A 24,707-nucleotide genomic window follows, 5' to 3' on the forward strand; every position below is an offset into this window, starting at 1 on the left:
TTTTCCAAACCTTTTCCTAAAGAGCTCTTCAGAGGCTTGCCTGGCTCATGGCTTTCACCAAAGCAGGTTGTACATTTCACCCAAGACAGAATCCACTATTTACCTGGCAAGTACTTTGCTGGAACAGCTGCCTTGCCATCTTACTCTAATTTGCCTCTTCTCCAAGGACAGATTCTTTGCCTATAGCTGAACTCCAAACACAGAGTGTCGTATCAGTTCTTTTCATCACAACCACAATGTTTGACCAATTCAGTTTGGGCCATGAGACCCTACAACCTTGCCCTCAGCAAGGTCAGTTGAAGCTATGATTTGGCCTCTGGGTCCAAGTGGTAGCTGTGCACTGCCAGCTGCTAAAGGAGCGCAGCAGTTTTCCTGTCACCTATGTTCTACTTGATAAAGATGCTGCAAGATGAAAAGATTCCAGGTACTCACATTTTACAGTAACAGCAGCCATTTCAATACCTGGCTTAAAAAAGAAACCACATCTTACATCTCAGAAACGGCTGTGTTCTGTCTCCAGAGCTGATGTGAACTGCTCATACCTTCTTCTGCATGACATTTTACATTGCCTCCCTCCCTCACCCCCAGCACACTAATACGTTAGTAGTCATCACCACCTGAAGCTTATGCAGGTTCACATTAGAAACTGTTCCCTAAATATGGTGAAACACGGAAACTTAACACCTACCAGAGCTGGGAGAAAAAATTCATAAAAATTTTTTTTTTTGGCTACTGAACTAGCTCATATTCTTCTACACTTACGGTGCTATTTGGTTCAGCAGATGGAGATTTAAAAGAAAGGTCCCTTTTGCCAACAATTTTTACTACCTCACGTGAGAGATGCTAGCTACACTTGGGGCCCATGTGACACAGTAATTTTGGACCTGCCAATGGGTAGAGTGTAAGGGAAGAGCAGACTTTGCACTTGAACAGCAAAGCCACAGACCTGAAATATTAACATTCAAAAGTCAGGTTTGAGGGAGAGCCACACTGGGCCAGCAGTGTTGAAAAGAACAGTTGCCCATCCTTGCAAAAAGCCTAGTCTTTCAGGGAGACACACACCACAGAAAGGAAGGAAATTAAAACCAGGGGGCCAGTACTTGGGACTTGCTAAATCACTTTTCCACAGCAAAACTGCAGTGGGTAACTATCGACCAAAGGAGAGATGAAGCCAAATCAGGATGCTCTGAAAATCTACAGGATGGGTAATGGATTAAATTAGTGCACAGAGTTCATCTGCACTGAGGGTGTCATCTTTGGCACTAGCCAAATGAGGGGGAAGGTGGGGTGGGGAGAGGGAAGAACAAAAAACCATGGTTTGGGATAAAAGAGGGTTTCTTGTTAAAAAATGAGACCAAAAATAGCCATTTCCGAGATACTGGGAAATGAGTGGCATTAGTCTTTTAATAACAACAGAAGACAGAAACAGGGAAGATGAAGAAGATATGTTCAGAAGAACATAAAAACCAGAGATGTCCTAATGATATTTGCAGATAACAAGCTCTCAAGTAGTACAAATACAGTCTAAGCAAGTATAACTTGCTTTAAAAAAGATAAGCCATCTGCATTTCACCTCTTCATGTTAACACACTGTAATAAACAAACAGCTATGGAAAGCAAACAAGGGACCTGGGCTGTGTTAAAAACTGTCTTGTATAACCCCAAGCAACTATTTTGAGCCTCAGCTCATAGACACACAAAAGCTGCATATATTACAATTAGTGTCTGTAAGCTGAGTTTAATTAAAATTTGGTGGTTGCAGTACTGTTTTAGTGTATAACTTTGAAAAAAGTTATGCAATTTTTGCCATTTATGGTTATTCTGGTATATCGTTTCTCCCTAGAAAATACACCTTTTTTGAAAGTACAGAGCATTAAAAAATGACCTGCGTTTCTGAAAGAGAAAGAGGCTGGAATCCACTTGTTCAGATCCAGACTTTAAAATGATCTAAGTGACAGCCCTAGGCAGTCTGGGCCATCGCATTGCGGAGTTACCTCCCGCTGAGAAAGAGTGATCAGCAGGAGGATACGGGACATGGCCGGTACCTGTCTGCACTAACTCCCTACACCAAGTGTCCAGGAAAGAACTTCCAGTGTAGTTTTTTACAAGCCAAAGGCAGGTGTCTGAAAAATCTGTAGCTAGTAGGTCTCAGAGGAAGCAAAGGAAAATTTGAAAGAAGACTGAAATGACTATTTCCGATTCCTAAGAGGACAGCTAGCTTCTGCTGCCCCAAGTAATAGCAATATTGCTTCATTTGCTTTGATTGTGAATTTCAGTTTTGTGATACCTGATTTTCTTTGCTTGGTCTCCTAATGGCTAGACAACAATTCTGCACGTGACTGTGCTGCAATTTTCTTTCTACATCCTGCTCATTACACCTCTTTGATGGAGAATGTTTTAATACTATCTGTAGATAAGCTGAGCTGCCATCAAACCCATCGAGATTGGGTTTGTTCTCAGCTTTTGATTTTATTAAGTGCAGGCATGGAAAGCCAAGAACCAAAGCATCAGCTCAAATAGGAATGCACTCCAATCCCTGTTCCCAAAAGCAAGAATTTTGAAATACGTGGGAATCTCCAGGAGCACACAGGGCCACCTTCACCTTAGTTAAACTCCTCCACTTCTGTAACTCTCTTGTCTTCCATTTCAGCACCTGTTGAGCAGACAGAAGAAGAAATACTTTGGGGGAAGAATGGCAAGGGAAGACTTCCTTGCAGAACATTTTTGTTTCCTTGTTCATTAGCAGGTAGGTGACAGCCATACATATCAACGTGGGTGAGCACTTGGGGCTTTCATGGAAGACAGAGCGCCAACGTTAATTCCCAGGAGACTCATCTCACTTACGAGACGCCCACGTTCACACCGCAATCACAGCTGCACCAGCTGCAGTCGCCTTGGAGCCTCTGCTCCCAAGACGCCGGGTAAAGATATCCTAAATTGCAATGCCATCACCCATTGTCCCGAGTCCTCTGTCAGTACACTCAGGATCTTTCATAGTAATGGAGAGATTGACCAACACCTTTACCACTAATATAATCTGTCAAGAAAGCACTTTTCATCATCTGTTTTAAAATATGTATTCGTCGAATCACTTATTCCTTATCAGCTTCATAAAATAACAGCTCTGAAGACCAGCAATACAGGAACTCCTGATGTTTGCAACTTGCTTACAGGACCCAAATCTAAAAGACAGTATCACTGCATTTAGAAATGTCACATCAAGGTTTGCAGTAGCTTCAGCATTTCCCATTTCATTAAATGAAAGAAGAGTTGGAGAAAGGAGGACACCGTATTTCTGCTCCACTTACTTGACAAATGCAAGAAACTGCACACAGATCAACTGACAAAACCTCTCTGAATCTTGCTGAAACACACAAACAAAGCAAGATCAACTGAGGCAACTAGCATTTGCTGCCGTGGTTTGGGCAAATGGTTTAAAACCCAGAAGGTTTTGGATACCTTGGTTGAATGCTTCCAAATGAATAACTGCACACAAATGTACAGTGACTAGCAGGTTTCAGAATTCTGTGCCTATCCATCTACACCACTTCAGTGGTAATCAACAGATTAACTTGGTATGACAATTTAACTACAAGTCTCAGCCTGGAAGCACTTCCCTCCCCCTACACCTAAATCTCAGTCAGAAATGCTCCAAAGGAGATTAGGGAGACGACTTTGCCAAGCACAAAACGCTGACCTAAATGTGTTCCTCTTTAAGTAGGTGGAGGTCCTAAATTTGACTGAAATGGCAATGCTCAGTCCAGCCCTTTTGTGTTTTTCAAGATTTGTATACGCTTTTAAAGCCTATCATTTCTTTTAAAGCAGGTTCTACTATCCCTAGAAATATTTTCTGCTCTTAGCCTTTTTGCTATAAACACACTGACAAATTGCACATACACATACTCTGCTGAATCCAGAGAAATGACAGGGTTTGTGCTTCACCTGCTGCATCTGAAAAAAGCAACAGCTGCAGGTGATGCTCTGGCTTGTGCCAGCACTTGTTAGTGGTGTTCCAGTGTACAAGAGGGATGGCTGCTTCATCAAACAATGTGCTCTGTGAGCTTTTACACTGTAAGCAAGGAGATCCCAAAATATAGGCTGCAGCATTTCTTATTTTCATTCATGCAACACTGTTAAATCAAAGGGATTTATATGGATTAGCAAAGGACAAAATTAGCCTATTTTAGTAATGGTAAAATGACATTAAGATTATAACCCATCTCACACTCCCAAGACCTAATTAGTTCCCAACTCAATATATCAAAAGGTTCTTTCTGCCTAACAGAATCATGTCAAATGAAAACAAAATAACATGGGTTTTTTCCTTCTTTGTTTTCTGTTTTAGACGTGATGTATTTTAAAATGGAAAGCACTAATTGGTTCATTTTCTTTAAAGAATGGAAAAGGAACACAGGCTGCTATGCTGCTTGGTTAGAAACATCAGACTGTCACTGCTGACAACTCACTGAACCCTGAACTGTGACATCACAGCTGGCCACAATGTAATTCTTTTTGGAAGATGGAGCTCTCTTACACACCAGTGAGGTTGCTGTTCCCCCCCACCCCACCCAGCTGCTCCTGAGATTCTCACGTGTGAATAACTGCGCCTGTATGGGAACATTCAGAGAAAATGCCACAGAGGTTTTGAAATGATAACCAGAAAACACACTGTGGTATTAGTTCTGCTTAACTTTATACGAGCTTGAATTTTACCTTTTATTAGCTTCTGCATGGCTGGATTTCCCAGAATGATATAACTGCTGTCTCAAAATCATCTGAAAATGTTTTCTTCTGTCCTCAAACTACAGCTTTACATCTCCCCACTGCTGAGCTATGTCTAGAATAGCTAACCTGAGATCATCTCACACATTGGTTTCTAAGGGACACCAATATAAAATGGGCTGAAGGATACCTAGGATGATGCAGAGAAGCGTGTTTTGCACACAGAGGGACACAACCACTTTGTCATCGTGCAAGGAATCCTCAGCCACCAAAGGACACGTGGCAGCTGCCTGCCCGCACACCGCTCCCCGTGCATGGCCCTCTGCACGCCAAGCACGCCAGCCCAGCCTGCAGCTACAGAGCGTGGCTCACAAACAGAAGAGTTACTTGCTGTTAGTCCCGTGGAGAGTGCTAAAGGCAACAAGTTCTTAACATGACCCACGAGGACACTTGTTCAGTTATCTGGCGTCAAGGGGGCTGCACCTGAGGCTGTGACCAAACCCAGGGCAAGTCAGACTAAGGGGGTCCCAGTCCACACACAGTGTCATGATCGCAGGGTGGGCAACTCTGACAGTGTCCCAAGCTGAACTCCTGGGAGTTGTACACCTAGACATGGCATTTTCCTCCAGAAGGCAGTTTTTTTCTGGCTGCTTTGCTTGAAGCTGCTTGCACCCACCCCTCCATCAGCAAATGCAGGGGCTGGTTTACAGTTCCTGGGGACTGCATCTCCGCAGGGCTCCCTGTGTGCACTGCAGTTTAAGCACTTTGGGACTGATCAGAGTGAAATGCATAACATGCTAATGTATTACTAGACTCCTACAATATTTTTAAATAGCATCTCCAGTATATAGAACTATTTTACAAGCTAGTCAGTGTTCCATGACACTAAAGATTTTTATTCTATCTTCTAAAGTTTAAATATCAATGAAAAGTGGGTGTTGATAGGATCTGCCAGCAGCACAAACAAAATGTACAAATCCAGACTAGAAATGAAACAATCTCTCCACAACAGGGAAAGTAAGGCAGCACAATGGAAAAATATTCCACAGTACACAGCACCTTGAAAGTATTGAACAAACAAGTAGAACAAAGATTTCAAAGCACATTTGGACATGTGCTTCTTCAAGCATTATGTCAAAACCACTACCTTCTCCTCCCCTTCTTCTTGACAGATGGTCTGACTGGGCCCGAAGCCACACCACCAAGCTGTGATCTTGGCAAAACCCACAAGGTAAATAAGGCTGGGCACAAAGTACAACTGGATGGGAGGCAAGTGAGTGCTGAAGGATGAGATCCTGGCGATTCAGACAGCAGCACGAGCTCATCTGAAACAATGCTCTGGCACAGTGCCCAGAGTGCTCTAGTACATAGCCAGGGCTGTATCCATCTCCAGTTGAGGAGATGTTTAAAAGGTTAAACACTTTTCTGTTTAAAAGGCAGGCACTTCCAGTTTCCAGGGCAAATCCCAACCATCTTCATTTTATGTCAAGCTACTACAAAAAGCCCCCCACCCAAATCTCGACATATATTGATTTTTGTTTTCTCCTGTGCTGCTAGAGTGGTGTGAAGATGCAAGAAAGCGCTACCATGCTCTTTTGCAAGACAAGATGTCCTTCATGGGTTCCAAACCACCTCTGGGGTTTGTAAGAACAGCTGATTCCCTCAGAGCTAAAAAACACTGACGAAATGCCAAGTCACATTGTTTGGGCAATTTTTTTTTTTGTTTAGTGTTGGGTAATGGAACCATCTGCATGAGTACCAATCAATAATCAAAGCCAGCCATGGCCAGATGACAAATCCCTCTGCTTCTGCAGGTTTGAATGTGAAATTATGAGTACCGTTCGAATTATGGTTCACTTTTAACTCCTGATCAAAGCTAACATAGCTGGGAAGACAATGCTTTCCATGCTCCGCCTTCACCCCTCCTCACTGCTCTGAAATCATCTGTCTCAAAGCCCTAAGTCTAAATAGAGTGTAGGGCAAGTTCAAAACAGGGATGATTGCTGGGAGTCTAATGCCAATTCCACTCTGCAGTCACAGCTTGCTCCCACAGCTCCGTTAGCCGCCTGCAATCAAGGGTGGACAACTCAGTCCTGCTTGCTGTCCAGGTTTAATAGGTTCGGCTAGTTCATGAGCAATGGCTAAATTGCATTCCAAGACTTCACATTATTCGTAAAGCAATTAAGTGTACACTTCTTGGGCTCCTTCAAGAGCCCAAGAGAACTGCCTTGTTGTCATGGGTTAGCACTGGCCAGATGTTAGTGCACCCATGAATATATGTTTTTTCTCTAACAACTCCTGTGGGATGTGATCAGGAACAGAGCAGAGCAGGCTTAAATCTTGAAAACAAAAAAAAAAAACCCACCAAAACTTTATTCATTACATAAGAACAGAGACAGAAATACTCTTAAACACACACAGAGACAGAAATAAAAACTTCTTAGAACATTTCTTCTCCCAGTTTCTACCTCCCCACCCATCACTTTTCACAGACCAACCTTTGGGTTTTAAATCAAACAATCACCACTCAAAAAAACTAATCTTCAATTCAGCAAGGGAGAGAGGAGTCTCTCTCGCACCACAAACTGTTCTTCAGAAAACAGGGGTCCACCCCTTATGTGTTTCCATGTCACCTATAGCACCGCCCGGAGAAGTCTGCTAAGGTGACACTCTCTTTTTCCTATGTCCAGCGCTCTCACCGCTGTCCACAGGCTGAAAACTGCATACAGGGCTCTTTTAAGGATACTTGCATGCCGAGCTCTCCCCTTTTTACCCAGGGACCAGGGTTCCAGGAGCAGGTCTGCCCTGAGGGCAGAGGGCGCCACCTCACCCTCCCCCTCTCTTCTCTGCTCGCTACTCACTTCAAGTGCCAGTCACTGTAGCAAAAGCAAGGGCAGCTGTATCCACCCAAAAATGCAGTTTATGTTCAAAAGAGACTCAAGTTCAGTCCATGGCTGACATTATGCAAGAGAATTCCAGCTCAGAAGGCTACTCCTCTCATTCTTCCATCGAATTCCTTCCAATCATGCTTTATCATCTCGGTCCCAGGCCGCTTCCCTCTCTCCGAAAACCACCAGTCATGAGAATCAATGTCTAAGAAAAGTTTCTTTCTGCCAAGCAAGGGTTAACAGTTTCTTCTCGGCAGGGTGCTGCAGGCTCAGGCACTCCCAGGCTCCGCAAACCCCCACGTGGCTTGGCACCTTCTCCCAGAGTTTGGGGGGGAGGAGGGGGTGAGCACACACAGCAGGCACTTCCACAGTTTTCCACCCCTCCATCCTGGACGGGGCAGCTCAGTTCCAGTCCTGTCCCTTCTCTTCTCCCCCCCCCCGGGGGCTCCGGCTTACCTGAGCCGACCACGTGTTTCCCCTCCCCCACCCAGCCTCGTGGCTGGGTGGGGAAAGAAGCCTCACACCTCTCTCTGCTGAAACCCGGATCTGAAAAGAGGCCGAGCCCCTCAGACTCCTGCTTTTAACTCTTTGTGTCCTCAGAGGTGTGTCCAAACCTCTGAGTGACCAACCCAGGTGCCAGCAGAAAAGCTGATCACTGATTGGACTGCCCACATCCCCCTGGAAAAATTCACCTTCCCCCCCCAACCACGACACTTGTTCTACTGAAAGGCACAATTTTCAAGACAGAATAACATGACACAATGGGAAATTGTCAGAATATTCACATTATCCAAGTATCATGCTGAATACATCGTTCCTTTTCCACAAACCTCTCAAGAGCTCACTTACCTGTACACCCATGGATTATAGATTGCCCTTGCGCCAATGGGAAGCATCTCAGTGCATGCTCAGTGCTGACAAAGCAGGCTAAGGAGCCACCAAGTTAACAAAGCAGATCTTTAATCTGAGAGCCACTGCAAGGGCAGGGGTACTTTTTACATATGTATTTTTTTACACATTCCCACCAGAGAACTGCAAGACACCTTGCAAACAACAGAACACTCATATCTAGATTTACAAAGCTCAGAAGCTAAGTGACTTGAGCCCTCAGGCATTCCTCACAAAACCAGGACCATGTCCTTAGAGAACAAAGATACCTTTGAAGGCAGAACTGGGGGAAAAGCAAGCATTTCTATTTGACCTGCACATGCTCATTCACCCCCCCATACTCTTGCACTATTGCTTTAGCATATGTACTGCTGTAGTGCTCCTTCTGCATGATTGTGTATTTTTAAACTTTCACTTCCAAGGCAAAGATCCTTTTGTTTGTTACAGGGAGGACACTCCTCTGGCAGGATCCTCAGCCTTAAACGGCTGATTCACAGTTGGGCCAAAGCTGGATCTTCCATGGACTCTGAAAGGACAACTTCTACATCTGCGGGCTGTCCTCTCCATGCCTTCAGCTGAACCTGAAGGAGAAAGGACCTGTCGAAAAGACATGCTACTTCTACTTTACACCATATGTTGAGAGCCATGACCACAGAGCTAGTAAGTAGATGGCAGCCACACTGAGGGAGCATCGTCCTCCTCAGAGTATGAGACTTAGAAAAGCCTGGACACTACTGGTTTATAACATCTTTACTAAAAAGGAAAGAACACCAAAAAATTTCTAAACACTGAAAGTCCCTTCATAATCTATTTCTGCAAAACCAGGAATCAGATTCCATTTATCTGAGCATATCTACTATATAAACTGAAGATAAGTTTCAGGAGGAGAAAAAGGAAAAAACCACCTCTTTACTCATTTACCAAAAGAACTCTTCACTAAACTTTCTAAAAAGACTTTTGCAACAACACAAGATTGGTCTTATAACTTTAAATGCAAAACCTTGGTATGGAAGGGAAACACAGCTGAAGGGTTATATAAGTATTTTCTTCTATTATTCTCCATTTCCTTTGCACATGCCAGTCAAAACTATAAAATACTTGTGGGAGACATGCAGAAGGCACGGTTTCACATTCCAAAAGATCTATTTCCATGTGCTGCATACACGCTGGTCGACCACCCAGGAAAGCCAGGCACACACACTTTGGCCCACCAGTGCTGCAGTTGCTGATCAGCAGCCCTTCTCTATCAGGGCTTTTCCCTGTATTTCCGATGAGAAATAAGCATCAAGCCTGACAAACAGCCAAGCCTGTGGCTGCATCACCTCTAAGTCTGCCCTGAAACAGTACTGACGAGCAGAACTGCACCTTCTCCTCTTGAGAAGTGGTGCCAAGTGCTAAAATATTTTAAATAAACTGTCCACAAGGAAGAAAATAGGAAATGAGTAGATAACCTTAATACAGAAGCCTGTCATACTACCACCTGTTTATTTGTCAAACCCTTGAATCCTATCCCTTTGCCATCCATCACAACACTTTCACCCCGGTTTTATTAGAGAAATGAGAGTGAAGTTGGGTCATTTGTAGTCTTGGGAAAGGGTATGACCAGCTATTTTCTCTCCCTGAGAGCTCTGGACAATGTTACTTTCATTTCATACATCAATCACAGGAAGGTTTGGTAACTGTTTCAGAGTCACTAAAAATTAATCAGTCCCTGAGAGGCCAAGGCGGTTGAGAAACTGCTGGCTGGAGCAACAGAAGTAGGCATGACTTGTCTTCAACAAAGCAGAAGGAATTTGGTTTTAGTTAAAGGGGTAAAGGGCAGTAAAACTTTGCCAAGTATTTATTTATTGGACTGGAGGGCCTGCAGCAAGAGAGGTGGGTGAGACGGTGTAAAGTTTTTGTAATCCCAGCCTTGGAAGAGAGGTAATTGAACTCTGGTTTCACTGCTGGAAAAAGATAGCACAGAAAGTCTTTGGTATGTGCTGTAGAAATGATGATTTATAGAAGCAATGGGGTGTCCCGCGTGTGTGTAAAACCAAAAAAGATCTAAAAATCCTAAAGCTTTTCCAAGACAATACCTTTTCTTTGACCTGCTGGCCATTACTTTCTGCCTGTTCAAGACAGTCAGGAGCATGAGAAAGCAATAAGTTACAGTGAGAGTGTTGCTACACAGAATGATGTTTCAGTTCAGCAGTGGGGAATGCTGACTGGGCATCCCTGAAGTGTACCCTTGGATCTCTCCAGCATTAAATACATAAATTTAATAAAAGTTACAAGTATTAATGGAGCTTTACATAGTCTTAACCCAAACCTCCACTCAGTGGTGTGGCTTCTTGATACTTCAGTACAAGCTAGTATATGGACCCACCAGCTATGACTTTTTTGGCTCTCAGTCATGTACCCCCACTTAATGTGAAGGTAACATAACAGGTCTGGGCAATGAGAGACTTCCAACTTTGGATTCATTTCAACTCTGGTGAATGCAACTGACTTTCCGTTCATGGCAGAGCAATAAAATGTGGAGGTCCATCTGAGGATGCTGCAGAGGCTCACTGGATATATGGCAGAGAGCAAGAAAAAACAATGAATAATAATAGGATGGCCATGCAGTGTTTAGCTGTGACTGTCAGGAAACAGTTAATGCTGAGGAATCTTACAATTCTGTTTATGTTCTTTCAGCACAAGCAGGTGTTGGGAAGCTCAGGATGGGAGGGGCATGCAGACAAAAAAAAGAGGAACCACTTTTTTTTCTGGTGTGCGTGATCTGTTCAGATGAATCTTTTTTACCGACAGGCTCTCTTCCTGGAATCAGCACGGATGCCCAAGTGTCACTGTGGCTCTCTGATAAACACACAGCATACCTCAAATATCTAGGTTATGTTGCCTGTTTGTAGTGGAGGTTTTGATGGGAGTTCTGGGTTATTAAGTAATTTTTAACAGAGACATTATTAAAACTTCCCAGCTTTTTAAAATTTAGATTTATTTGGTTGAAGTTTTGTTATTTTCATAGTCGTGTGCTGTAATCCTTACTATCTGAAAAGTGAGACATAAAGGACACATATGCATTGACACACATCTCATTTCTTCCCTTGGATTCCTTGAATACAACTGTGCACATGACTTTTACAGGCACAAATTTTGTACAGAGGAATGCTCTAACCTGTAGATTTCCCTCCAACTGCTGCTGCTCCTTGTCCAGTGCCACAGCTACCTCCCTCTCTTTTTCTGCAGCTCTTTGTTACTGAATGTCAGTGTCACTGACTGACATGATTAGTTTGGCTGACATTATGCCACTGCTCTAAGGGAAACAGGCAGAGGGCAAAGGGAAAAAAAGCAACACCCAACCCAAAACCTCTAGCCATCTTAGGCAAAAGAAATCAGGCTCAAAGAGATATACCAACCTCACTCTTTCCAGTTAAAGAGAAGGTCCTTGCACTGCAATAGACACATGTAGCATTTCAATCTGATACTACGCTCGGAAAATGGGTACACTCCTGCCTGCCCCAACACATATACTGGAGTGCTTCAGTTCTCAGACATTAAAGGCAAATGTGGAATGGAGGGGGAGGAGGGGGAAAGGGAGGGAACAGGAAATAAAATGGTTAAAACCAACCAAAACAAACCAACACAAAATAAAAATGAACCACCAAAAAATGCAAGACAGCATCAGACAGGAGATAACGCCTGACCTGTGATTCAGCAGATTCAAATGCTCAGCCGTACAACAGCCTGTGCACTACTGAAAGAGCAGCAGTCCATTACATGTATGGATTTGCAATACTTTGTCAGCACTAATGATGTTACCTCATTAAAAGAGATAAATGCCTAACTGTACTACCAAAAGCATCTGCTCCTTCCTTCTTCTCGCCTGTTCTCCATCAGGGTGATCAGCAGCAGCACAGTGAAAACAAATCAAAATACAACACTAAAGTCACTTAGAGGCACTTGCTAAGGCTGCTTTGTGTTGTTTTAATGTTAACATTTTAATGTCAATTTTTAATGGGGTAATGCAATGCTTCCTACCAGGTACCTCTTCTCTTGACACTAAACTAGCATTACAAAGAAAACAAAGCCCCGTGAACCACCATGGCCCACCAGCTTTCAAAGGGCTTCTCAAAAAATAAACTACTATCTACCTCAAATAATTCATTCACTGTTGAGTAAAAGGATGCAACTTCAATCACAGCAGGTGAATTAGGTAAGGGGGTGACAATGACTTCTGTCTGTTAACACCCTCCGACATGTTGCCACGCTCAACACAAATGTTTTCTTCCAACAGATTCCTATCTACATGCAAAGGTAGCAGTTTACAATAATGAATGTTTTATGCATTATTCCTTTGTGTATAGGGTCTCCCAAGTACATATTATTAAAGTCTATTAAACTCTCTATTTAGCAGAATTACCAATGTGCCTTTGGGGAAATTATTACAATGAAGCTGTACTGGTATTTAAACTCCAGTTGTTTAACAATCTTCTCCTAATCACCAATCCAGGTATCAACATTAAAGTGCAGTCAGACTTCTTCCAGTGCCACATAAACCTGTCTATGACCTGCTTATGGAAATTAATTTTAAAAAATGAGTATTTCAACTTGGCATGTTTTTCATAATTAGCCTCAGACAGCTTTTGCTTTAATAGGAACTCCTTCATGATCCTCTTCAAGCAGAGCCCTCCACAGTTAAACCTGGTTACAGACCCACTTAACTATTTGCAGCCACACCATTTCTGTCAGCATACCAGGATCTGCAAGATACCAGGCTATTCAAGGAAAATTTGGCCAACAAGATCCCATTCTTTACAAATGGCTTTTCATTGAGAAAAAACCCATCTTGGGGGCAAGGGTTGGAGCAGTCCAAAAGCTGCTTAAACCCAGTGTATGCCCAGATCCCTCCTCTGGTCCAGATACACCTCAGAGTGCTGAGTATGTAAAGCAACAACAGAGCAGTTACTAACTGTTGTTTGTGCCCCTCACACCATTTCCACTTTTCATTCTGCACAAATACAGCTACAGCTACCTACTCTCCAAATGTGCTTGGTTTTGTGGCAATGAGTCAAACCTGGTTCCAAATTTGTAATGTGTGTCTGTACCTGCCGTGACAAGAACAAATATTTCTTCAATGGGACGAGTCTCACATTCTCAGGGGAAGAGGAAGTAAACTTCACCATTCTAGAAATCACAGGATTCAGCTTCCTGGGTTGGTGTAGAAGAGACCTAGGTCTCAACCTTTCAGGTTTCCTCCATGACCTTCAATAAATCTCCGTGTTCCTGCCTTCATTTTTCATCAGTATGAAGTGCTCAAGTTCAATCTATGGGGCAGTCAGGCTCTCTGGCAAAGACAAAAGATGTCTTGTCCTTGCTACTATGTTGTGCTAACAGTTTTACAAGTTCAACACCAGTTCAATTTTCAGTCACCTTCAAAGAAAAAACCAGCATTAATTTATTGAAAAAACACTGACAACAATCTTACAAAATCAGTCACAGAAACAGAATGTAAGTCATGGAGCCAAGCAACAGGGCTTGACATCTTATGAAGATGCAAAATTTAGGCCATTATACATGCATGTTTTGACATGCCAGAATTCAAAGTTTATGTCCAAATACAGATAAAAGGAGGACTACAGTCATTACTGGAAGCTTGTATGTATACTAAAGATTCTTCTGACAAGTATGAGTCAAATACTAGCTGCTCTTTTTGGCTCTAAGGCAGGCCTACATAATGAAGTTGTTTCCTCCAGGACCAAAAGCCCTTCAGGGAACAATCCTTGGGAAAAAAGCACAGCAAACAGGTGGGCATATTTTAGCCATACACTAATTTCCCAATAAATCAATAGACAAAAGCTCTTCCTTTCTCCAGTTAAAAACCCAGAGCCAAATCACCTTCTCTGTTTTACAATCTCATAGACGTTGCTCAAGTTACACATGCACCAGAGTAGATTTTGTCCTTGGAGGTAGTGGGAGACCAAATCTCCCATAAATAAAAAAGGAAACAATCTGTTCACCTTAACAGAAGTGGGATGAGGAATATCCTTTTCACCTAAAAACGGAGACATATGTCTAAGAGACAAAGAGAAAATGCCACTAATTTCACGTCTTCAGTTTTCCTCTCCATTACGAGACACTCTTATGTACTTAAGAAGTTTTTCAGGCTTTTAAGGCTATTTTATGCAGCTGCAGATCAGAAGCCCTGAAGTATATCAGATGCTGGCTTAGAGAAGTTGCTGGCATCCACTTCACTGTTGTCCATCCTGTTTGATAGGGTTGATCAAGGGTACACTCTGTTGCCTGAATTCGTTGGTCCCTTTTCCTATCACTTCTTTACCTCAACACTGGTTTTATAACCACCAGGTGAGCTGCATGTGTTGAGCTGGTCAGAGTCCAACCATGTCTTTAGCTTAGTTCATTGTTTACTGGCTTCACCCCATCAAGCAGATTATGGTCAGCTTCACAAGCACCAACACTGGCACAAGAGGGAATAGGGCGAGTCCTGGCTAAGGACAACGTAGGAAGATAAAGACAACGAGCAGTTGAGACTGGGACTGGTGTAGGCTGCCACAAAAACTCTAGTCCCTTACATGTACCAGAAGACACTGTACAAAAACACAAGTACACGTTGTGGCATTTAACATGGGGACACTGCAGTATGTGTATCTAATGCTCCCATCTTGTTATGACATTGTGTTGATCACACCAGAGGACAGACCTTGCAAAAGCACCTGGCAATACAATGTCACATTCATTCCACAGTAGTGGGCGTAGACCCTCATTTGTTACTGCTGCACGTGGACAGCCACCCCAGTCAAGCTGTCACTTTGTCTCTCCTGCCACCTACTGTACTGAAAACCAGAATATGTGTCACCAACTCATGTGCATTTCCACTTGTGTTTGGAAATACCAACCTTTAGTTCTTCTAGAAGTGCCACTGCATGCATACGGGAACTCCCTGCTGTCACCACTCCTTCAGCAACGCTATCCAGTGTTTCCTGTTGAAGGCCAACTGCAGCACTTGGAACTCTACTTAACTCACTAATGCTTCAGGGTTAAAATTAGCATTAAATACTGAAAATTCTCCAGAGTTTAGGGCATGAATCCCTCTCTCCCTTTGCCTCATGGAGAATTAATCCCAGAAGATTTATTTTAAATGGTGAACAGGCTATGATACCCCACAAACCTCCACCCCTTAATTTTCTGTTACCTCCAATGACAACACTCACACAGGGCAAAACCCAGCAGAAAAGTAACTTCCCATTGAGTGTGTGATTGTCAGCCTGTGGGCAGGGGTGAAACTCCTGCTGCACTTGAGCTGCACAACCAAATGAATGTCACCCAAGAACAGACCTGCCACATGCAAGAGTGTTTCAGACCGTGGTTTACCCTTGTCCTTTTAACCTCTCGCTCTCAAAACGCCAGCTGAGCAGGTCTGGCTGTGCCACCCGTGCCCTCAGCAGCGCAGTGCTACCCACGACGTCCTCCCCATGCGGTCCCACTGCCTGCAACATCACCAGCTGCAAAAAGGGCTTCACTGATGCTTGTGTCCAAGTGGTGCACCGCAGGAGAAGAATTCTTTAATCATAACTACCTGGGTTCTGCCATCCTTCCTGACACCATTAATGATAGTGAACAGCATGGAGAAGGGCAGCAACGAGTCTGAGCTGGTCCAGACTAGTCCAAGCCCACCATAGCGGCTTCAAACCCATTCACAGTACTACGTGGAAGCCAATTAGCAATCAACTTAAAACTAAACAGATAGATATCCCATGTTAATTACTTATGCCATTCTCCCAGAATGCACAACATATTTATTTTTCACTATTTTATTATTAATTTTGAAAAAGTATTCAAATAGAAAACAACAAGCTGAATTTTCTAATAGAAATCTTGTTACTTTCTAGTAAGAAGCTACCTTGTGGGTGCTGGTTTATTTTCCCATATATGGTATTCCCTTTTACCTAATCGAGAGCTTGGGGCTCTATGACAGTAGCTATCTTTGATAAAAGGAGTATTCTGAGGAGGGAGGAAGGCATCCAACACTTGCATGATCCAGTAAGCAATCAAATGTATTTATTTATGCTGTGACCACAGTAATCGAGAGATATTAAAATGTGGAATGAGGCATCAGTTAAGTGCATTTTAAATCTGATTTTTCACTGGTTGCAGTAAGGAAATTGTTGACTAGCAAGACTCTTTAGGGTCTTTATAGGCTGCAATTAGTGAAGTAGATACAGAAGATAAATTGCTCCACTTCTTCAAAAGCAAGTCTTAGTTTTGCAAGTAACAGAGGGCCTTTCATCTTAGCCCTTAGAATTTGATCAAGTGAGAAAAAACATTGATATAATTCCATTTGCTCCCAGATAAACTTCTCTGAAAAATGAGGACATTTCTTCCCCTTAAACAAATCTGACAAGGCTATAACTAAAAATATTTTTGTAACACACAGAGTTCAGTATGAACACAGGAAAACAATTGGCAAGAGCAACTGGAGTGTCTAATCCCAGCTATTTAGCCACCAAAATGCTTCAAGAGCTGTGATACATCCACTTAAAAGCCAAATATGGCTCACAAATAGCTATTAAACATGAATGAACTTATCAAGAAGCAACAGTATGTTCCCATTAATTGTACAAAGGCTGCAAAGAGGTTAAAAAAAAGATATTTCTACAGCATCTGATCAGAAGTGGCTTTCACTGACACCAATTTAATTTATAACAAAATCAAGGCAAAAAACTAAAGGATCACATTAGCTGTTAGTAATGCTACAGGAGCTATCAGTAAAAAGCTAATGGAATGAACACAGCCTTAAAACAACATGCTATTTTTTAACACAGACTTGAATACATGCTATTGTGCAAAGGTACTGTCAGAGGGTGCTTGGACATCCTCGCTAGCAACTTTCAGACAACTTTTAATGTTCCCCTACGGATGCTCCAAGGGAATTCAAGAAGGGAATTTTATACACAAAGTGCCATCTAGATTGATGTATCACTTAACCAACCTGCAAAGTTTAATCTCCAAAAGAACTTTTATCTCCACTGTGCTTGACCACACGGAAGGCAGAGATTTAAGCTTGTTTGGTCTATGGACAATGGAGACTTTCTAACAGAAATGGAAACTGGATGATAAGCAGGTAATAAGCTGCTCCTGGAGTTTCCCTCGCTTTGAGAAGAGCAAAGCCACTGGGAGATTTTCAGAGCAGATTCTACAAACAAGCTGTTAAGAAAAGCCACTATCCAGAAGGCTCGACAGGAGGAAAAAAGAAGCAGGGAAATCACAGTTAATGGGATTTGGCTGCATCCAGAAAACAGCTAGGTTTCGAATACATTACAAACAGTCCTGCACTTCACTGCTACACCAACTCATTGCTGGATGAAAAAAATTTACATAGATTTAAAGCTCCACAGAAACCTAGATTAAGCTCTAAAGAATAAATCTTGTCTCTTCCCTGAACTGCCCTCTGGATGAACACATGACAAAGAGGAAACTGCCACCACTACACTGTAACTTCTATAATTTTCCGTTAGGGGGAAGGCAGGCTAGGGATTTATTTATTTTAACGTTATTTCCCAAGTCCCATAAATGAATGCTTGCCCCATTTACCTTAGATATCACTGCAGATTCCTACAAAGTTTGCCTAAGTTTTCTGAGGGAGAGAATCACTATCCTGTCCCATCAAAAGGATAATGTGACATCAAACATAGAGGGTTACCTCTCTCCTAGTGCATCTCTCCTTGGCACAACTTAAGAAGGCTGGGCAACATGAGCAAGAGGTTCTCAGCGCCTCCCTTCCCAAGCCTTAGTGGGGACCTCTTGCTCATCCTCCAACCTAGGATGGAGAGAATCAGTAGTTTAAAGCTACTAATTGGAAGAAAAAATGCCATAGACAATGTCCTCTATATTTGCACACGGATGCCAAGTACAGGACATGATTCAACATGTATGAACTCCACACTCATCCCTCCTCAGATCCCAAAGGAGGCAGCGCCACGGTATGTGCCAGGAGGGAAGAGGCCAGCGGCAGCAGAGAAATTTCTAGTCTAATCATGAGACAGACAGAAGAATGGAAACGATAGGAGAAGTGAGATAAAAGAATTAGGGGGCTGATAGCATCAACACACTTTAAGAAGAAGTAGAGGAAGTTGAGCGGCTGTGAAAGAGGGGGAAGGAAGAGTAAGGCTGATTTTCCCGATAGACAGGTCATAAACAGTTCCCGAAACCTGCCTAGTTGGGCTGGTTGTCTGACGTAAAGATGCAAAAAGCAATACATGTGGCATCTTTGAAGCGGAAAAAGGAGACGTTGAGGACTGGGGCACTCTGAAGGGGAATGAAAAACCTTCAAGTCTTCTAAGCGTCATAAATAGAGATGAAGCTAGAGCTTTCAACCAGCAATGAATGTGAAGAGTTAAAAAAGGAGTTTTGCGGAATTGTCCACCAAGACAAAAATCTTAAAAACTGGCTCTTCACAAATGCCTTTTCTTTTGGAAATCCCACACCCACTGCTGGGAGATTAGCTTTACAAAGTGAGAATTTAACTGGAATTGCAGCTCTGGGTAACAACAGGAAATGTTGCTCACAGCAACAGAAAATGTAGGATGATTAGGTTTTTGGGGAAAGAGGGAAAGAAAGTTACAGTAACTATGCAAACAGAATAAATAAGAATGCTGTCCTTGTCCAGGACTTTTCCAAGAATCTCAGAGCAATCTACAGCCATTCCCCACTAAAGGCTGCTGCGCTACCACCACAGCTTATTGCACCATCTAGATCCCAAGCCTGGCTGTACTCTTCATCTTTATAGTTCTATCCCTCTGCTGATCCTCACACCAGACATCAGCTGATGGTCAGGGACCCCATGGGGGGCCTGTGCCCTGCAGGACCCCAGCTGGGACTTGGGGTGTTGCCAAGTGTTCCTTGTACATAGTAACGAGGCAGCCTCATCAAGAGACAGACAAGACAAAAGGTTTCCACCGAGTGAGAAAACTCTAAGTGCAGAAGGGAAGGCTCTCCCCACACTGAACATGCTGTGCTCGGCGGTGCAGCCCAGCAGAGCAAGTGGGCTGGGAAAGCCAGCCGTCTTTCAGACAAAAGTGTAAAAAAGCAGCAGGAGGAGAAAAAGGGAAAGGCAAGGTCAAGTTAGGGGAAGGCAAGCTCCAGACAAACCCTCCCCTCCCCAGAGGAAAGCACCTCAACAGACATTGCTGTGGAGTCAGCAATGCAGAAAGTACTACTCAGCAGGGCAACGCGTCATGTTAAAATACAAGCCCTTGTTTACATGCTCCCCCAAGTTCCTTAACTGTTGCTGAGAATTTTAGGAACTACTTTGCATTGGACTTGTTTTATTGCATGTTTCCCACCAATTTCCAGTTCCAGTTTCTACTTCTATTCTTAATTATTAATCACCGCTGGGACAAAACAGTAACATTCAGATACTGCCTTGCTAAGAAAACTGGAGTAACTGGGAGTTATATTAACAATACTTAAATACAGTCTATTTAAAGGCTTGAACGCATCTTGTTAGAACACTGCATAAATTAACCCAACCTAATTCTCTAGGATGTAACAAGATCTGAAAAGCTCCAAGTTTCATGTTCTCTCTTACCACCCACTTAAAAAACCAAAACCCAACATGCTGGGGTTAGCTTAGGTTGCAAACGAAAACAAAATTCATATTCAACTGAATAAATGCAATCTACTCCTTGATGCAATGAAGATGATGCCACAACCAGCTCAAAACCAAAGCAAGAAGAGGTTCTCTCCCGTCCCCTCCATGCATATTCCCCCCTCGTTTTTGCAGCTAGTGATGCACCCCCAGCCTATCTGCTCAGGATTCTTAACCGCTCACTCCATCCCTCCCCACTACCCGAAACCATCCCTGGATGGAGCAAAGCGTGCCCTGCTGCTGCTGGGCTCACAGTCTCCACCACGCCGCTTGCAGTGGCAGCCAGACAAAGCAAACTCCAGTTGCATCACGGAGCAAACTCATTTTCCAGCAACCTCCCAGCCCAGAGTTTACCGCTACTGTAATCCGGTGCTGTCAACAATGTCGCCTTTGTTGTGCGCCCGCGTGCGCCGCTCGCTTGCCGGTTGGGTTGCTGTTTGGGGTTTATTATTATTATTATTATTTTTTATTATTATTATTATTTATTTTAAGGAGAATTTCTGTTTTAAATGAGTAATCTGTTTTCAAGAGATTTCTCCTCCGTGCTGGCTCCACCCTGTACTGTAAACGAGACATTACCTTATACAAGAATGAATCTGCTGCATTCCTCTGTCTAGCTGCCTCACAGCACATTTCCTATGCTCACAGCAGCCCCGGCAGTGCACGCTCTCCCACCCCTTCCCCCCCACCTTTTTCTCTTTTTTCTTTCCCCCCTTTTTTTTTCCTTTTCACTGCCTCGCTGTGTTTTTGTGTAAATGATCTCACATGACTCAACAAATCCATCTGCCTGGAGCAGGCCAAGTTTGGAGCCTTCCCAGGAGGGAGGAGAAGAATTGCTTTGTGGAAAGGACCTGGAGCTTTGCCCTTTCTCTGGCTCAAATTACCCGCCTGTCAGGCCTGACGGATTTGGCTAAAAATAAAAGGAAGCGGGCCGTGAAAAGGAGATGAATGAGCTCAGCAGTTCCTTAGATAACATGGGGTCTGGTATCGCCCAAAGATCCCAGAGCAGGAACTTCGGATGCTGGACATGCAAGTGCGGTGCTGCAGCCTCAGTGAACTCGTCTGCTTGTGGACCCAAAAAAAAAAAAAAAAAAAAAAAAAAAAAAAAAAAAAAAAAAAAAAAAAAAAGAAGGGCACAAAAAAAGGTGAAACCAACCATACGCTGTTGGAAATAAATGGATTAAAAACACTCAGAGCAGGAGAACTGCCTGCTGTAGATTTGGGCTTGTAAATGGGGAGATTTACGGGGTTTCCAGAGGGGAAAGGGGATGCGAGGGGGTGTGGCAGGGGGCCGTACATGATGTCAGCCTCCCGCCCTGACCGGGGAGCCTCTGCATCCTTCCTGCAAATGCCTGCCCAGCGCCCGCAGCGGGTATTAAGCACTTAGTTTGGCAATGTAATGACACACTGCAACAATCTGTAATGCAAGGCAGTCAGCAAAGCCCTGGCTCGAAAAGCTCTTTCTCCTAACCATTAACCATATGTTTGGCTCCGCCGCCGCCCATGCGAGCGGGTGTTCCAGCGCACCATCTGGTTTATATCCACACAAGCAACTGCAAAGCACAGTATTTCCCTCTGGAGCTGCATCTTCCTCCCTGGCCCCCAATCCCCACCCAGCTCCCCACTCCTCTGCTCCCCATCTTCCTCTCTGCCCCTTTCCAGCAGCAACTTCACCTCCCTGTCCCTCTAATGGCTCGAAGCAGTGGAGACCACGGCCACTCCACCCAACGTGCACCAGCAGGGATGCTGCATTGTGGCGCCCTCCATGAGCTCACACCCCTACACATGTGCACACACACACACAGAGGGACTGCATCCCTGATCACCAATGTCTGGGGTATCACACTAAAAAATAAGTGTGTTCTTGAGTGGTCCAGGAGCCGCTGCAGTGTCCATCACATCTCGCTCACGCACACATGCGCACAGGGAGCGTTCAGTTTGGATTACATCAACTCTGTGCCAACACTGCACATGGACTTCAAGAATGTACCTGACAACAGCAGGACCAAGAGCAGTTTTATCTCCTGCTCTCAAGCAGGGCTTTCTATGTTGGTCCCACATCCCACCAAAGTAAGAATGCTCCAGGGGGAAAAGAAGAAGTAAAAAAGGAAAAAGGGAAAGAGAAATGGAATAAGAGCACACTGAAAAAAAAAGGAATGAAAATATTTACTTTTCCTGTGATAACTAAACAAGCTCTTTCTGAAACGATAAAAAAAGCTTTCAAGTGTTATATTTCATAAGGCCTTGTACCATATGTTTGCTTTATGATTTTATGAATTCTAACTACTATTTATGTTTTTAAAGCACTTCCATCATTCCGTTTGTTTCTGAAGTACCTATGGGACATCAGCAGTAATTTTCCCCTCAGGTTGGCCAATTTAAGATTAATCATGACCTATTGCAAGTAAGTATTCAGGGATGCAAGCAATAGGATATTCAGCAAATCCAACACTTGCTCCTTTAAAGTAAGTTTATACTCTGCAATGAGTCACACATACAGTGTTTATCCAAGTTACCAGTGCTACGAGGGAAAAAAAAGCCCATTACATTTGCAAATACATACAAATCACAGCTGTAAGCACCCAACTGCTTACACCAGGACTTGTTTCTATGACTGGATATTGATTTTTTTAATAATGTGTCATTATACCAATGTTGATACAGCAACCAACTTCCTGGAGTATGCAATTTAATACTAAAAAGAAGCTGGCTTTAGGAAATATCAAATCCACACCCATTCATATTCTTTTCAAACGTTCTTCTTGGTCATGACTGTAGCAACGCAAAGCCACAAGTGCTTTTTTCTTCACCTTGCACCTAACGAAGAAAATGCACTTGCCAGTTAGAAACAGCTCAGTTTAAGGCAATGAGCTTTGCTGATCTCAATAAAACACTGCAGAGCCTCTTCAACTGTTGCTAGAAACCAAGAACCTACATTGGAAAAGATGATGCATATTTTTCAAACTTCCTCCATATGAGAAATCAGTGAACGAAAAAGCACACGGTAGGCCCTTATCCCAGAATCAAACAGGCGTGGGGAAAACCATACGCTTGTGAAAAGCCTGATGACTTCACTAGGATTGCCTAAGAAGACTGAGGATAGGATCTGCTCCCAATTACAAATGTGGAGAGCAATTAGCACTGTAAACTCCCCCTGCCTTCATTCTGCACTCCCCTTCAGAGAGGGAAATAATTAAAATAATTAAAACCATAAGAGATGCACTTTAGCTAGAAATTTACTTTTCCTACAAAACAGGATCTAAATATGATCAAGTCCATTACTTTAAGATAATATGTTGCAAACATTAGTAGTATGCTTAAACATCACACATTATGTTTCCAACAATCATGCAATGAGAAACTGTCTTCATTCACACACAGAAAACAACCAGCAGTAGTTCTCTAAAGCAATAAAGGTCTAGGTCTGGGTTTTTCAGCAGATAATGATCTGCTCTGATCCAGAAATCCTTTTAAAGGAGGAATTCAAGGGAAATATTTGTAGATTCGGGGTTCTGCAATCTGAAGGGACTGCTAATCATTTGACCTTCTTCCATGAAACAGGCATGGAGCTTCCCCGCCTACAGCGATGCAGCTGTAAGAGGTGGAAGGAAAGAATCTCCTAGGGTTAAAAACAAACCCATTAAAAACCCCCAACAAAACAAAAAAAAGCCCCAGCCTCAGATACAGCAGCCTGACATAAAGAAAGAAGCTACTGCAGCCCCAGGATGACTCCCCAGCCCTGTGGGAACACCCACGCCCTCTCATCTGGTCTGAATGAATTAACAGCCAGCTATTGGGTCTTGTTATACCTTGTCACCTTCCTCTACTCCTCAGCCCCTGACAAAGGGCCACTGGTAGCCTGAAATCCAGCCAGTTTTTAAAGCATAATAAAAAGTGGTGTCACATTATTACCTGAATCCACTGAGTCCTCCTGCCAACAATGATGTTTATGCAATCACATTTTTCTGTTTTTAAAAACTTCTCTCTTGCCTCATTGCTCTGTGAAAAACAACACAAAAGAGGAAACCGATTAACTGCAAGCAATTATCTATTATTTGCATTACAGCAATTTTGCAGTAGATATTCAGGTCTTTTGTTTTCTCTCTCATCTCATAAAAACATTAAACAAGAAAAAGTCCTTTCCCCCAAATCACTCATTAATCAAATTGAAGCAACAGATATCAGTTTGGAGAGGCAGATGAGATACCACAGCCCATCACTTGTAGAGCTACACAGGAGAACACAGCTCTCCTATACCCAAATCCTCTGCCCTCTTCCCAGGCCATCCTGCCTGGCAGCACTGGGACCAATGCAAAGCAGTCAGTACCACCAAAAGCAGAAATACAGAGGAAGAGAAAGCTAATTAAATGTCTTTCAGTATCAACAGCAAATACATGCCACTAATAACCCCAGCAGTGATGTAAAAATAATACTTGCAAAATTGCATCAACAGTAGATTACTTAATCATAAAGTTTCCCCATACTTGGTACCTACAACATTATTTAAGTAGTGACTCTAGTTAAAATTCTCGAAAGGGTCTCTTAGTGTCTGTGTTTAC

The 24,707-nt window shown here is 43.1% G+C and overlaps 1 protein-coding gene across 1 annotated transcript in view; it reads right to left on the bottom strand.

Moving 5' to 3' along the window:
• The window catches only part of BACH2 (BTB domain and CNC homolog 2), a 190,818-nt gene that overhangs the window by 116,923 nt on the left and 49,188 nt on the right, over window positions 1–24,707 (bottom strand). The window contains exon 2 of the mRNA XM_063389647.1: window positions 24,061–24,147. The gene's annotated coding sequence lies outside the window, so the exon portion shown is untranslated. The remainder of the gene's footprint in view (window positions 1–24,060; window positions 24,148–24,707) is intronic.

This window comes from Prinia subflava, chromosome 2 (assembly GCF_021018805.1).
Source record: "Prinia subflava isolate CZ2003 ecotype Zambia chromosome 2, Cam_Psub_1.2, whole genome shotgun sequence".
In the NCBI taxonomy this organism is placed as follows: Eukaryota; Metazoa; Chordata; class Aves; order Passeriformes; family Cisticolidae; genus Prinia; species Prinia subflava.